The sequence below is a fragment of the Petaurus breviceps genome, unplaced genomic scaffold (genome assembly GCF_028583685.1).
Source record: "Petaurus breviceps papuanus isolate PSGF00001 unplaced genomic scaffold, PetGlider_PUasm1.0 126, whole genome shotgun sequence".
NCBI classification, from domain to species: domain Eukaryota; kingdom Metazoa; phylum Chordata; class Mammalia; order Diprotodontia; family Petauridae; genus Petaurus; species Petaurus breviceps.
Genome location: NW_027185655.1, coordinates 55,865,388 through 55,880,283, shown reverse-complemented (window position 1 = coordinate 55,880,283; position 14,896 = coordinate 55,865,388). Strand labels below are relative to the sequence as shown.

Genomic DNA, 14,896 nt, shown 5'->3' with positions numbered 1-14,896 from the left:
TTATTTTGTGGGAGACTAAATTTAACATGAGTAGAAATCTGAAGATCATTCTTTTTTTGCTTTTCTGAGGGCAATTGGGGTTAAGTGACTTGCCCAAGGTCACATGGCTAGTTTTGTGTTGTGTCTGAGGTTCAATTTGAACTCAGGTTCTCTTGACTCCAGGGCTGGTGCTCTATTCACTGTGCCACCTAGCTGCCCCTAAGATTATTCTTAAGAGGTTTAAATCAGTATCTAGAGTGAACTGAATGATATGAAACTACATTTCTAGACAATTGAAGATAAGTCAACTACTATTATACTGAGGGTCTGAGGTGACTCTGGTTGTGAAGCTTGCATAGCTAAAATGTTATTAATAACATTTTTGTCTTTTTATTATCAATTTCATTTGTTAACACATTGTATATATTCAGTAAATTTGACATTTATTTGATTATATTCAAATAGGAGAACTTCCCTTTGGAAAAAGTATCTTCTTTCCCTTTATTAAACAATATTTAACAAACTGGGGTGGGACTCAAGTCAAACAATTAATTAATGAGAAAGATTATATGTTTATAATTTATAATATAGTAAGAAATAAATGATTAAAACATACCTCCAGAGTGCTATAAATATTGGGATTATAAAATTAAACATATACCAATAAGTCAAATGGCAAATTGAAATTGAGTGACTTATAAGTAGAATATAAATAGACTCCACACCCTGTAAGATTGCTCTTCATTGGAGTCCTGTCCTTTTCCTCTCTTAAACTTGCTGTATCTATAATGTAAACATCTTGATTTCTTGTAATTATGTGCTTGTTTTCTGCTTCACTTTCCATCTAGTTCTACAGATGAGATAGCCCAAGTTCAAATTTTTCTTTGTAGTTATCAAGTCTACATTCTTTGACCCTTCTTTTCCCCTTACCTTTCATATTTAATAAATAGAACACTCTGGTTATAGTTCTGTAATACATTTTGTACCTTCGCTATTCCTACTATAACCACCTAAGTTTAGACTTTTGTTGTTAACTACCTGGACTATTGAAACAAGCTCTTAACAGATACTCTTTCTAACTTTTTTCCTTCCACCAGTTTAATTTTTATTTTTCTGGCAGATTAGTTTTCCTTAGCATATGTAATACCAACTCTCCTTATTTGTGGGAACCTGACAGTCACTCTAGTTTCATGACACACTTTGGGTTAGCATCTACTCAAAACGATTGCTTTATGAGCCCCCCCCTTGCTATTTTTAACCAGAGAAATCAATCAAACGACACATTAGTTCAAAGCAAAAGGCATTCACTTGAAGTAAAAAGGCAATGAAAATAACACAGATTTAAATCAAACAGAAACATACCTGGTACACATTAAACAATTTCTGCTTTCTCCTCACACTTTTCTTCATAGGGGAAGTACTGGTTTTAGCTGCTGCCTCTACATCACAGCCAGGGGATCATATTAATCATAGTAAGTATTAAGGTTGGTGTTCCCAACAGCAACACTAGGTACACTGGATTTCTGGATTAGTCACTCAGAGATTTTCCTGGGCTCCCCTTTTCCCACATAATAGAAAGAGAAAGAACTATGTAGTTAAATAACTCATGGAGAGGTAGTATCCATCAGTATTGGCAGCAGTTTCTTATGGAAGAATTTTTTTTTGTTACATCACCAGTGGCTGCCTGGGTGCAAACTGTATCACCTTCAGTCATTCTTACTCTTCAGCCTGCTCCTTCACTATGGCTTTTCAGAATTATCTAAATGTTACCAGCATTTCTACTTTCTCTGTCTCTCTCCTTATGGCTTCTCCTAATCTCTTTCACTATCTTCTATGTGCAGAAACAGTCCTACTCTGAAAGCCTCATGTGCTTTTATCTGGTATGTTGTGTTCAGGACCCTCTTCCAATTAGTGAGGCTCTCTGAACCCCTAAGAATTACGGGGGGATATAGTCCAGAGAAAACAGGGAGTTTGTACCTATCCAAACACATAACGCACACATAGATGTGATCATGTTACTCATGTGTGCAACAATCTTTATTATCTTTCTATGGTTTATGAATTGAAGTATAATTTCCTTTGTCAGACAATCAATGCTCTGTATTATAGTCTAGTACTTTGCTACTTTTCCAGACTGATCATATTAAAAAGTTGTATCTAAATAGAAAGACGCTACCTAAGTTCTCTTAGGACAAATAAAGAAGTTGGTAGAGTTGTTTTCATCATGTACCCAAGGATGATAAACAACATTATTTCTTGGAACACTTGAGAATTTTATCTCACAGTGCTTATGATCTTGTCATTTGTCCTTCTTTCTCACAGAGGATCAATGGCTTGACTTGCACATGAATTGAATTTAAGTGAGACAGGGCTGTGCAAAGTCATCAGCCTCACCTTCTCCTCCAGAGTCATCAGAGTCCAGTGGCAAGATATAGGTCAGGATGACTTGTGCTAAAATATCCAGTGAAGAATGTAAAATAGAAAAAAATCTTCAAAGAACAGAGAACATCCTTCAAATCAAGTCAACATATACACTGGTACTCATTGACTTCAGTTATGCATGTGGGCATAACATAGGGTGGTGAAAAAGATGCTTTGGGATGAAGAAATAAAAGAGGCCAGAGGTTGATAGGTTACTTGGAACCCTCACAACAGCATACTATGTTTCCTTTTTCAAGGAGTGAGTTGGAAATCATTGGAAACAGCAAATACTATATATTATGATTTTAAAAATGAAATAGTCTTATGTCTTAGCAGACAACAAATTAGTGAAGTGAAAATCATTTCAGAATTACTTGTCTGTGCTCAGCCAGATCATCAGCTGGGTAGAATAAAGGTCAAAATCAGTAACAAATTAGAAAAAATAACAAAGATGAGAAGAAACAAACTACATATAATTACGATATCTCCAAATCAATACATTTAAACAAGCTGTTGACTCTGAAAATGGAAAAAAGTAAAAAAGTAAAGATACTGACTTTCATGATGACTTTTTTCTTAGAAAAGTTTAACTGATGCAAAACAATCAAGATAATGAAAAGGCCAAAGGAGCCCAGAAAGTGCCTTGAGCAGCACTTAATATGCCCACAGTGTCTGACATAAAGCAGCTTCTTCTTTTTTTTGTGGGTTTTTTGTTGTTGTTGTTAAGCAGTAAGAGCAAAATAACTTACTGGAATATAAAGATAAAAGTTGAATGAGCATGCCACTAATGGAGAAAAGGGATATTTTCACAGAACCAGTTTGTTTTTTCCCCTTCCCCATCTCCACTTGATGTTGATTAAAACATACCATCGGGGATTTAGTTAAAAAAAAAAAATACACATTATGCCTGGGCACATACACCAGTTACTTTATGTACACTAAAGGAATGGGGAAGGGAATCCAAGAAGAGAGAAAACTACACTGCAGTAGTTAGGGCGTGGATGAACCAAATCTTGGTTTTCTAATTGTGAATGTATTGTTTTCCTTGGGAGCACAGTTCTGGAGTAGAGTCGTAGATTCTCTTTTTAGTAAGCGCCTCCTGTCTGCTGCTGGAATACATCAATTGTATCTTCATCCTCCATTTCCAGCTGTGAGGGTGTGTCTGTTTCATTGACTGGTTGCCCATCGAATCAGAAACTGATCTGCCTCATTGACAAGCCCTGTGATTCACAATAGGCTTTCATAAGTTTACTAAGTGGGGTGTGCCTCTTAATCTTAAATTGCACCACCGAACCCTCTTGCCCTGCCACCTTCAAATTAATGTGGTCGTTGTTTTCAGTCTTGACTCCTTCCTTCAGCTTTTCGTCAGCCATGACAAGTCCGGGGGTCTCCTCAGCCACAGCATCACAAAAGAGGCACCAGGATGGTCCCCTCCAAGGGAATGGAGGGAGAAGCAGCAGTAGCAGGAGCAGGAGGAGGAAGATGATGGTGGTGATGGTGAGGAAAAGGAAGAGGAGGAGGAAGAAGAGGAGGAGGAGGAGGCAGCAGCGGTGGAGGTACTGCTAAAGTAGCTTCTTAATAAATGCTTTGTTGATTGATTGATGGCCAAGTGGAGAGAGACAAGGAAGCCAAAGGTAACACTAGTTGAAAATAAAAACTCATTTGCAAAACATTAAGGAAAATTGTGGCAAAAGATTATGATTAGTATTATCTCACAAAACAGTGAAAAGCAATAGGAGTTGCTCATAGAGTGAAATTGAGTGAAAACAGATGGAAATAGTCTGAATATTGCATTGATGTCCAAAAAATATTAAAAGAGTAAGACAGTACATTGATTAAATCTCTTATGGAAAATTTATAGCAAAACAAAGATAAGAATCACACAGAATAAGAAGGCTTGGGTTGCAATCTGCATGGGTAGAACTAATACCTACCCCCACTGAAATCATGGAGCCATCAACATATTTAATATTACTACCCTGCCTGCAATGTGAACTACTCCTGGATCAGCTAGGTGGTGCAGCGAATAGAGCATGCCCCCCCCCCCCCCAATCAGGAGGACCTGAGTTCAAATGCGACCTCAGACACTTACTAGCCATGTGACCTTGGGCAAGTCACTTAACCCCAATTGCCCTTCCAAAAGCAAAACAAAGTGAACTACTCTGTCTCCCAAACATATCCTTATGACTTTGGTTACATTCTTTTCTCTGTTCCCTCTCAGTCTTAACCTATTAAATTCCTCCTCAACCTCTAAAGCCCAATGCAAATGGCACCTCCTTCACAAAGTCTTCCCAGATTCCTTCTTCTCTCCCCCTTTCCCCAGACATTAGTAATGATCTTTATCCTCTTGGCTTTTACATTGCATTTTGTTTTACAACTTTCCAATGTAGTTATCAGATATTATTCATGCTATAATCCTCTATGTACACGTCATATATTTCTCTACTAGATTATCAACTCCACAAAGGAAGGAACCATGTCTAATTTAAACTTTGTATCTCCCACATTACATAACATAGTTCTCTGTATACAGTAGGTTCTTAATGAATGTTATGGTAATGGGATTTGAAGATCTTCCATGCCCCTTGAATTTGTTGACATAGCAGGAAGGGGTGGGGCAGGAAGAGCCAGAGCCGAGTTGGAGCAGTGGGTGGCAGTGAGAACTCATTCCTTTTGAGTCAGCCAGAACTTCTGCTAAGGACTCCTGCTGAGGACTGTCGGGGATGGGAACTTCGGGAGGCCAGAGCTGCTGGGAGTGAGCTGTGTAGACACTGAGCAGTTGCCGTGTGTGAGGAGAAGAGGATCTTTGGCTGAGGTAGCCTGTTCTGTTTTGAAGGTTTGAGAATGTGGGTGTTTACTGCATTAACTATGTGTGCCAACTCAGTGGCTACTGTGATGGCTTTCACTTTCTGGTTTTGGGACTCAGTTTTCTGGTATTTGAATAAATGTTTTAGCTATGTCCCCATGTAGAAAGCCTGTTACATTTTGTGATTAATAACCATATCAGCATATTTATAGTTACTTTAGGCATCGTGAATACTGCATTGTTGATACAATGAATTATTGCTGAATTTATTTCAGAAAAAAATTAACCCCTCTCTTGTCTTCATATATAGGTTCTCACTTTTTGGGTGAAAAGAACTTGCTAAAAATTGAATGTCTTCAGCACTCTAGCTGTGAATGAATAATATTTGAATTAAAATTTTTATTTAGAACAATAAGGGCCCCCTAAAGATACTAATGTAACTTACCTGGCAAAAGTTCATTGAGAAACTCACTATGGTCTAGAAGGTGAGAAAGTTGTTGGACAAGTGGAAAACTGCAAGCCCTGTGTCACCAAAACTGAACAATCAAGATTTTTCATTTAAAAGATCATTGACATTTGAAGGCAATTTGAGAATTGTGATAGTATTTTGCTGTATGTCTTTAAACTATGAATTATTAAAGCTTTGGTGATCCAAATACAATCAGTCTCTGCTTTTTTTTTTTGCCGAAGTATTCTTGGAAACATCATGAAGAGGACAGATTATTAAAATCTGATCATATTTCTCCATAAGGCCAATATTCTATCTGGAGTTGTATTCTAAAAACAAGGATGAAAGGCTCAAAATCACATCACAGAGAAGACTAATACATTTGCCATAAATGCAAAGATACAGTAACTAAAAACTTTTGAACATAAAATAGTAATAATATGCTTCTAATTGAACAGTTAACAAAAGGCTTACTTATTTTTATAAACACACATCAAGTTTGATTAGAGAAGGAACCCCCCAGTGAAGATAACTCATCTGGTATTTGTTTAGGACAGATGGGAAAGGTACTTGGAATGTGATGTTATTTCTTAATGCTGCCAATTTATATTTAATTACTGTCCAATGTAGGAAATAGGTGGAAGACAGTCTAAAAAGGCTAGAAGAACATAGCATTTAGAACTGGAACGGACCTTAAAATCCTCTAGTACAAACCCTTCATTTTATTGAAGAAGCCCCAGTTCACATAGGTAAGAAGTCTAATATATTGGATTCAAATCCATATCCTTTTACTCCAACTCCAGTGGTTTTTTTGTTATTTTTTTTTTTAAACCAGTGACCTGAGAAATACCCTTCCTGGTTATGACAGAACCATTACCAATCATGGGTCCCACTTCTTTCTCCCTCAAACATGGGCTAGGGTAGATATTCCCTAGGAGGCCAGTGCTCAATAGGCCTAGGAGTAAGGCAAAATTCAAACTGTATTTCACTTGAAGAAATTTTCTGGCAATTTCTGGTGGTGTTGATGTGACTTCTGGTCACCCAGGGGCATAAAAGATCCCACCCACGTGAGCCTGGCTTCCTTCAGACTCAGTAGATGCTGGGAGAACAAAAAAAGGCAGCACACCCTGCCCTTTAGAACATGTGTTTCCATATGGGGATCAGAGGGAGCATGTCTACTGAGGCTGTTACCGTATCCTTCATGCACATCCTTGTATGTTAAGTAAGCCTTTTGTTAACTGTTCAATAACCTACAAGTACCTCATTTTTGTTCTAATCTTGAACCTGAATTAACAGGGTACCAGCATCAGGCCTCCCCTTAACACTGGTGCTTAACTTACTCTTCTGAAGCACCAAACACTAGGAGAATCTAATTAGCGAAATACAACTGTGACAGTGTGTCTATGAGGATCATTTGTATACGGCAGAAAAATTCACCAGTTGAGATGCTGCAGGAGGGAGGGTCAGGGATCTCACTCCCTCTTAGCTGCTCTCTGCCATGAAATGTGGGTGGGCATCTCTGGTCTTCTACAGCCATTCTCCTCCTTCTACCTGCTGTGACCTACTCTAGTATGAACTTTATCAATATTATCTGATTTGATTCTCACAACAACCTACTAATGTGACCTACTCCTACAGAGGGATTTCTCTGATCATGCATAGAGGGAAATTCAGGGGGTGGGGAGTGTTTGGCTTTAGCAAGCAGCTCATGATCCATCAGACAGCCAGATTATTTTTTTAAGCTTTCATTTTGCTAGGGGGAAAATACTGGACTTGTGTCTTTGCTCAACTTTGGAAGCTATGTTTTATTAAAAAATTGAAATCATTAAGATTCTCTGTCATACAGCTCCTAAGCCTTTAGCTAGGGATAATATTCTTTACTGCCTGAAAACTCAGATAGTATGTTCTCCCTCTCCTTTTCCCTCTTCCCTCCTCCACCTCTCTGTCTTGCAATTCTTTCTTTATAAATAATGAAGCATCCAAACAAGAAACAGTTATGATTAATCAAAACTTCATCTAAGCTGGCATTAGTACTAAATAAAACAGGAACAAAAAAGCCCCCAAACTTCAACAAATTTAATATACACTCTGTCCTGGGTGAAGAGAGACTGGGGAGAGGGAATAAAAGGGCAGGAGGAAAAAAATATTTCTCAGCATTTGTTAGGGAAAGTTCAGCAAATAATAGATGCACATTGCAGTCCAGGCTGAACCTGGACATCTTGCGGCTGGTTCAGTAGTAAATCAGCAAGCATTTATGAAGTGTTTACTATGCCAGGCACAATGCTAAGCTGTAAGGGATACAAAGAGAGGTGAAAAGGCAGACCCTGCCCAACTTCTTGTACTCCCAAGCCAAGTGGCTGAGCTGCTGCTGAAGAACTCTGTCCAAACCTCTGTGCCAGGTGCTCACTTCTCTACAGGGTTTCTGCCCTCGAGGGCAAGGAGATAACAATCCGTATCTTTTAAGACTCAAAATCCCTCTTCAGTCTATGGATCATGGCAAGGCAAAGTACTTTATTCTGGACAGCAGAGTTTATCGTCCTTGGCAGAAAGATGCCTGGGATTACAGCATGCATAACATCAAAGCATTCTGCCAAGCACAAAATGGCTAAACTTATTTCTAAGTAACGAGTTACATTCAGAAGTTTTATATAGGTACATTTGTTGTGGATTTCCCTAATTCATTCATCAGTCACTCGGGTCTTCAGTAAATTGTCTACTGCAAGATAAAGAATGACTAATAATTATACTATTAATACAATAATGAATATATTAATATAATTATATATTATAATAATGACTTTCATATAGTGCCTACTATGTGCCAGGCACCATTTATGAACTTTATCAATATTATCTGATTTGATTCTCACAACAACCTTGTGAGGTAGGTGCTGTTACAGCCTCCATTTTACAGTTGAGGAAACTGAGATCATCAGAGGTTAAGGTGACTTGCCCAAAGTCACACAACTAGTAAGTGTCTGAGGCTGGATTTGAACTCAGGTCTTCCTGACTCCAGACCCAGCACTTTGTGCACTAAAGAACCACTTAATTGAATACAACACAGTCTCTTCCCTTCTATAATTTTCACTGTACTAGGGAGGGTGACAAATAGTTGCATTTTGGGGTTTTTTTTTTTTCTTGGTGAGGGAAATGGGGTTTGGATCTGTGATTTCCTTGGTAGAAGGATCTCTTACCTAGGAAATTTCTCTTACAAATGTAGCTCAGTAATTATTCTGCAACTTATTGCTGTGGAGCATTGCCTAGGGACACTAAGAGGTCAAACAATATCCCAGATCCAGGTCACCTGGCCAGTATGGGTTAGAGGCAAGATTTGAACCCAAGTTCAACAAATAAAATGGTACTGGTGTTTGCTCTGTAATGGGTCAACTGTGGCCAGATAAGGTCAGAGAATTATGCTAATGACCAGACAGTCACAATGGGGAAGCACCAACTCTCCTGATCTCAAATGTGGCCTCAGGTACTAGCTGTATGACCTTGGGTGAATCATTTAACCTCAGTTTCCTTAACTGTAAAATGGGAATAATAATACCACTTACTGTATTGTTGTTGTGAGACTTGGTACTACAAAAATGTTAACAATTGTTATTATTTTTATTGCTGCTATATAGCATGGGATCTTCTTTTCTTACCTTCTTGGTTATCATTCTCTTGATGAGCTGCAACTTATCAATATCCTGCACAAAATGTGACTTCTAGACCTGGATATAATACTCCAGAAATGAACTGACCAGGTCCGAGTACAGCAGAACTACAACATTCTTGTTTTAACTCTATTCTTCTCTTAATATAGCCTAGAATCACATTGGATTTTTTGTTTTTTTTTTTGACTTGTCATCCCAGCAATTCATATTGAACTTGCAATCCACTAAAACTCATAAATTTCTTTTATGCGATTTTGCACTTGTGAAGCTGAGCTGTTTTTTTTCCCTTTCACATTTTATTTATTTATTTAAACATATTTCCACATTATTCATGTTGTAAAGAAGAATCAGAATCAAAGCAAAAAATCACAAGAAAGAGAAGAGAGAGAGAAAATAGTATGCTTCTATCTGCATTCAGACTCCACAATTTTCTGGTTGTGGATAGTATTTTCTGACTTTAGTCTTTTGGAATTGCCTTAGATCATTGCTGAGAAGAACTAAGTCTATCAAAGTTGGTCATCACACAATGTAGCTGTTACTGTGTACAATGTTCTCCTGGTTCTGCTCACTTCACTTAGCCATCAGTTCATGTAAGTCTTTCCAAGCTTTTCTGAAATCTGCCTGCTCATCTTTTCTTATGGAACAATAACATTCCACTGCATTCATATGCCACAGAAATTAGTTTTTTAATCTTAATTTTGGACTTTGCATTTCTTTTTTCCTTATTTTTACCTTGTTATGTTTGCTGCATTGGATTCAGTCAAAAGGTTTCACTTGAGGACCGAGAAGGCCCCATGTGGCCTTGAGGCCGCAGGTTCCCCACCCCTGTTCTAGTCCATCAATATATCTTCAGATTTCAAAGGAATTAAAAGGAAGGGGTGTTAGTAACCAAGTGCCTGCATGTATACATACATACATAGACATACATTACAGAATTAGAGATCATCTAGTCTTAAGTGTCTAATTTTTAGGTGAGGAAATCAAGGCCTCAAGAAAGGAAGTTAAACACAACCCCAACTCTCCAGATTCCTTTTTTTTTTTAAGCAATTGGGGTTAAGTAACTTGCTCAAGGTTAAACAGCCAGTTATTTCTGGGTGTGGTGCTAAGTATCTGAGCCCAGATTCAATCCCCAGGTTATCCCAACACTGGGGCCGGTGCTCTTACTTGGTGTGCTACCTGGCCGCCCCTACAGATTCCTTTTTTAAATTCGCTTTCTTATTGGTTATATAAGCCTTCTATTTCTGTATGCATTACAACCTTATCCTGAGATAAGTACTAGTAGCAATTCTAGTGATACCCAACTTATTTCCAGTGTGAGGTTAACTGCAATATTTTTGACCTCTTATTCATTCTCAGTGATTCCCTTCCAATTTGTCTATTGTTGGAGAATACAATCTAGAAAAAACTTTGAGAGAGAAAGACTTCAGTCAGAACCAATGGCAGTCTGTTGGGGATGGGTACAAGGGCCATGGAAGGGCAGCAGGAAGGCCACTTTAGCCTTTTAGCATCAAATCTTGTCCACTCAGTGTCCCTTTCCATTCACAAAACCACCTTCTTCTTTCCCTCTGTGGAGTTCATGGGAGGTATCTGTAGGACTTCTATTGCAAAATTCACATCTGGGTAAAACCCAAATCATGTGAATTAAAAACAGAAAAGAACTATGCAAAGACCATTTGGATATTCATTAAAAAGGACCACCAGTTAATTCCTTTATGTTCTAAATACCCAGTATTTTTACTATATTATATACTATTATAATCTTGAACTCAACATTTACAAAATAAAAGAGAAAAAATAAGATTTATTTCATATTCTATCAAGTATTCCAGGAAACAAAATAACATGAACTTTAGCTCTATAACAGCTAACCTTTCATAAAGGCCATGAGGTATATGAGGTATAATTTAGCAACTCCTATGTGTTTTCTTCTGGTTTTCTCCAGTGTAGATAACTTTGTTTTGGCATTTATGTTTATTTGGTGCTCATCCTCTAAGATATTACCCTGAATCAAAGGAACTATGAATAACACCCACCATTTAATGATATTTGTTTTAATCTCATTCAACTCTGCTGAGGGCTAGACAATGAAGAGCTATAGCAATGAATGTTTGGAATTGATTTGTAGATATTGTATGCTTTCTTTTTTTTTAAAAGAAAACATGCATATCTAGGTGACTAGAAACACCAGCACCTTGGTAAAGATTCTTAAGGTAAAGAGTAGCAATGAGTTTGTTTGTTTTTAAGCTCCCAAATCCCAAACCATTCAATGACTTTAAAATATCTTTTTTTTTAAATCATAATCAGGTTAATTATGTTCTAGACAAATAAAAATCAAAACAATCAAACAAATAGAGAATGCATTTCTTTAAAAAGCCATAAAATCTACCAGAGTTGGGGTCTTTTTTCTCTCTCTCTCTCTCACTCATGACACTCCGCATCCTCTCTATTTTTTTGGACAGGTTGCCCCCTATGCCTGGACTGCACTCCCTACTTACCTCTATCTTGTAGGATTCCTTTATTTCTATAGAGATGCAATTCACATGCCATCTGTACCAGTTCTTTCCTGATTCCCCCAACTGGGGGGATCTCTGTCTTCTTCCCACAGTATTTTGTATTTAACTTACTTTGTGTGTACATGGGTAGCTTGGGCAGACTTTGGAGGATAGTGGAGGATAGAAGAGCCTGGAATACTATGGTCCATAGGGCCACAAAGAGTCAGATGTGAATAAACAACTGAACAGTAACAGGAACGACAAATGTGTGTGTGTGTTTGCAGTGATGTTTGTACATTTTTTTAACCTTGGGAGACCCAGATGTTAAACATTTAACAGCACACCTCTGAACATATATACATAAAGTACTTTGCAAATTTTCAAGCTCTGTATGAATATTATTTATTATTATTATCATTATTAATTGTATTTTGTGATACATATGTATATTTATATGTACTTGTTTTCACTATTAGAATATAAACTCCTTGCTAGTAGGGATTTCATTGTTTTTACTTTAATCCCCATTTTCTAGCTTTTCTTTGCCTTGGCACATAGTAGACCTTTAATAAATAGTGGTTGATTGATTGTTGATTTCTTCCCGCCCATTCATCCTTGAATCTTTCCAGCATGCTGCTTACCCTGGGTATAGTTGATAGTACTTGCCCCAGGCCCCCAAATTCCTAGTTATAACTCGGAAAAGAGAAGCCCCATAACATATTAGAGGCCTTCCTCTAGGCATTGCATAAATAGGAGGAAAATATTTAATAGTCTTTAAATTTCATTATCTTCAAATATAGCAAAACCTGATTAATTTAGATTGGCTGGGGTTGAGATGTATGGAGTATAGATTGAATGAACAGAAAACCTGAATCATAAAAAAATCTATATTTATATATTTAATATAGATTATATATTGTTATTTTATTTAATAATTATATTATATCTCATATTATCTACACACTCTCAAAGTCCTGAAAGGACACAGGAAATATCACATGAAACCTTTACTGAATTTTTAATGACTGCACATTTATTCTTCTACTAGTCTTATACTTGATTACAGAATTGATAGTGACTTTGGTCTCTTGAAAGCACTGCCAGCAGAGCACAAATTCTAACTGGATATTAAGCTGGAAAGGTTTTGAGTGTATCTGTGGTCCAAGGCCTAGAATTCTAAACGTGAAGAAACTCATCACCAGAAGGTTAGTCATTGGGTGATGAATTTTTCCAATTCTGATTTATGTTAGAAGGAACACCTTCTAGGATGAAATCACTGACCCATGAAGTAGTTGAGTTTTGTTGCTTTGTAACTTTATCACTTTCAAGTATAAACAGATGGTATAAGTTAAAAGTGATTTAAACTGAATTTTAAAAATAAACATATGCCATGTATCACTAAGCCCTGGGTTCAAGGCACTCTGTGAGTATGTCAAAATCATAGCTCATGAGCCCCCATATGTGTTTGTCTTTTACTAATTTGCCAGAGATCACAATATGGATTATGTGAAAGGATTATGTGAACTACCATGGTAAGAAAAGTTGCAAATGAACCTTCCGCTGGTAAACCTTGGGAACACTTTCCCACAAATTCATACACTATCTGTGGAAAGAATGGGCATACACAGAGATCTTGTGTGAAGAAAATATATGCATAAACATCTGTTATGAGTCTAGGGAGTAAGTGATGAGCTACCATATTTAAGCAAGGAGAAAAAACCAAGCAGACTGTTCCCAGGTTAAGATGATAGTTTTTCTTGTAACTTCCTTCTTACAAAAGAATTTCTACACTAAAAATATGCCTGATTCAGGGTTATAAAATCTCATTAATCTCTGTCAATTCCTTATAGCCAACCGTCATTCCCCAAACAACTCTAGAGGCTTCCTTCTAACAAATTATAAAGGCTGTGTAGGTTTCAGGCAGCTTCATTTTTTCACTTTACAATAGCTACTTCTTCCTTCCTCCACAAAAGAATGGCCCCTTTCACTTTATTTTGCCTAAAACAAACCAGCCATTTACATTCCTGGTAATTTCTAAACCATGGTTCTCAGTGTTCCCCTTTATGTTTTGGTGTCCCCAGTTAGAATGTAAACTTGTGGAGAGAAGTTTATTTATATATACATCCCCAGAACTTAGCATAGTACCAGGTACAACATAGTAAGTGTATAATAAATACATTTGCATTCATTCCCTTGGTGACAAAGAAGTATTTTGGGTAACTTTTAAAGTTCAATTTTTTTTCATTCCAAATTGTCTCCATTCTGCTACCCCCCTCATTGAGAAGACAACGAATATAAAATCCAATACAAATATGAAGGAATGTAAAACATCTTTCTGCATTCCACTCATTTTTTTTGACCAAGACGTGAGAAGCATCCTACACAGTCCTTTGAAATCAGTTATTCACTGCATTGATCAGAGTTCTGAAATCTTTTAATATCATTTCAATTACTTTGGTCATTATATAAATTGCTCACCTAGTTCTGTTCATTTTTACTTTACATCAATTCGTGTAACACTTCCCAAGTTTCTTTCAGTTCTTAATATTTATTACATCTTATAGCACAATAATATTCTATTACATTTATATGTCACAATTTGTTCAGGCACTCCCCAATCAATGGGTGCCCATTTGCCTTTGAGTTTTGTTGTATCAGCTTTTTATACCCTGCCACGAGTCAGCAAATTAGATTCATAATTGATTTCTTCATTTGCAGTTTCATCACTCAAGGGACAATTTTTAATTTTCCCTATGATTATAACATAATAAAAATAAGACTTACAAAAACTGCAGAATTAAATTGGAAGGGAACATTTGAATAGTAATACTTCCCTTCATCTGAACATCCCAGATGGTGTCTATGGTTTGTTTTCATAGTTATGCAAAATGACAGATGGAGCCAGCCAAATATTTTCAGCATACTAATAAGAGCTAATGCACTGGTATATTGTGTACTTAGCAGCTATGGTATAGTAATAAAAAAAAAATTGATCAATATATAGCTTGCTCTTCAAAGCTAGGCTGATTCAGCAACATGGGAGCTGGCCTGGGTAACACTTTAGCTTTCCTGGGTTTTACTTAGCTCC

The 14,896-nt window shown here is 37.1% G+C and overlaps 1 pseudogene; it reads right to left on the bottom strand.

The window, feature by feature from the left end:
- Nucleotides 1-3,485: 3,485 nt before the first annotated feature.
- On the bottom strand, nucleotides 3,486-3,773 carry LOC138170339 (small ubiquitin-related modifier 2 pseudogene; annotated as a pseudogene).
- Between the last annotated feature and the right edge of the window lie 11,123 nt (nucleotides 3,774-14,896).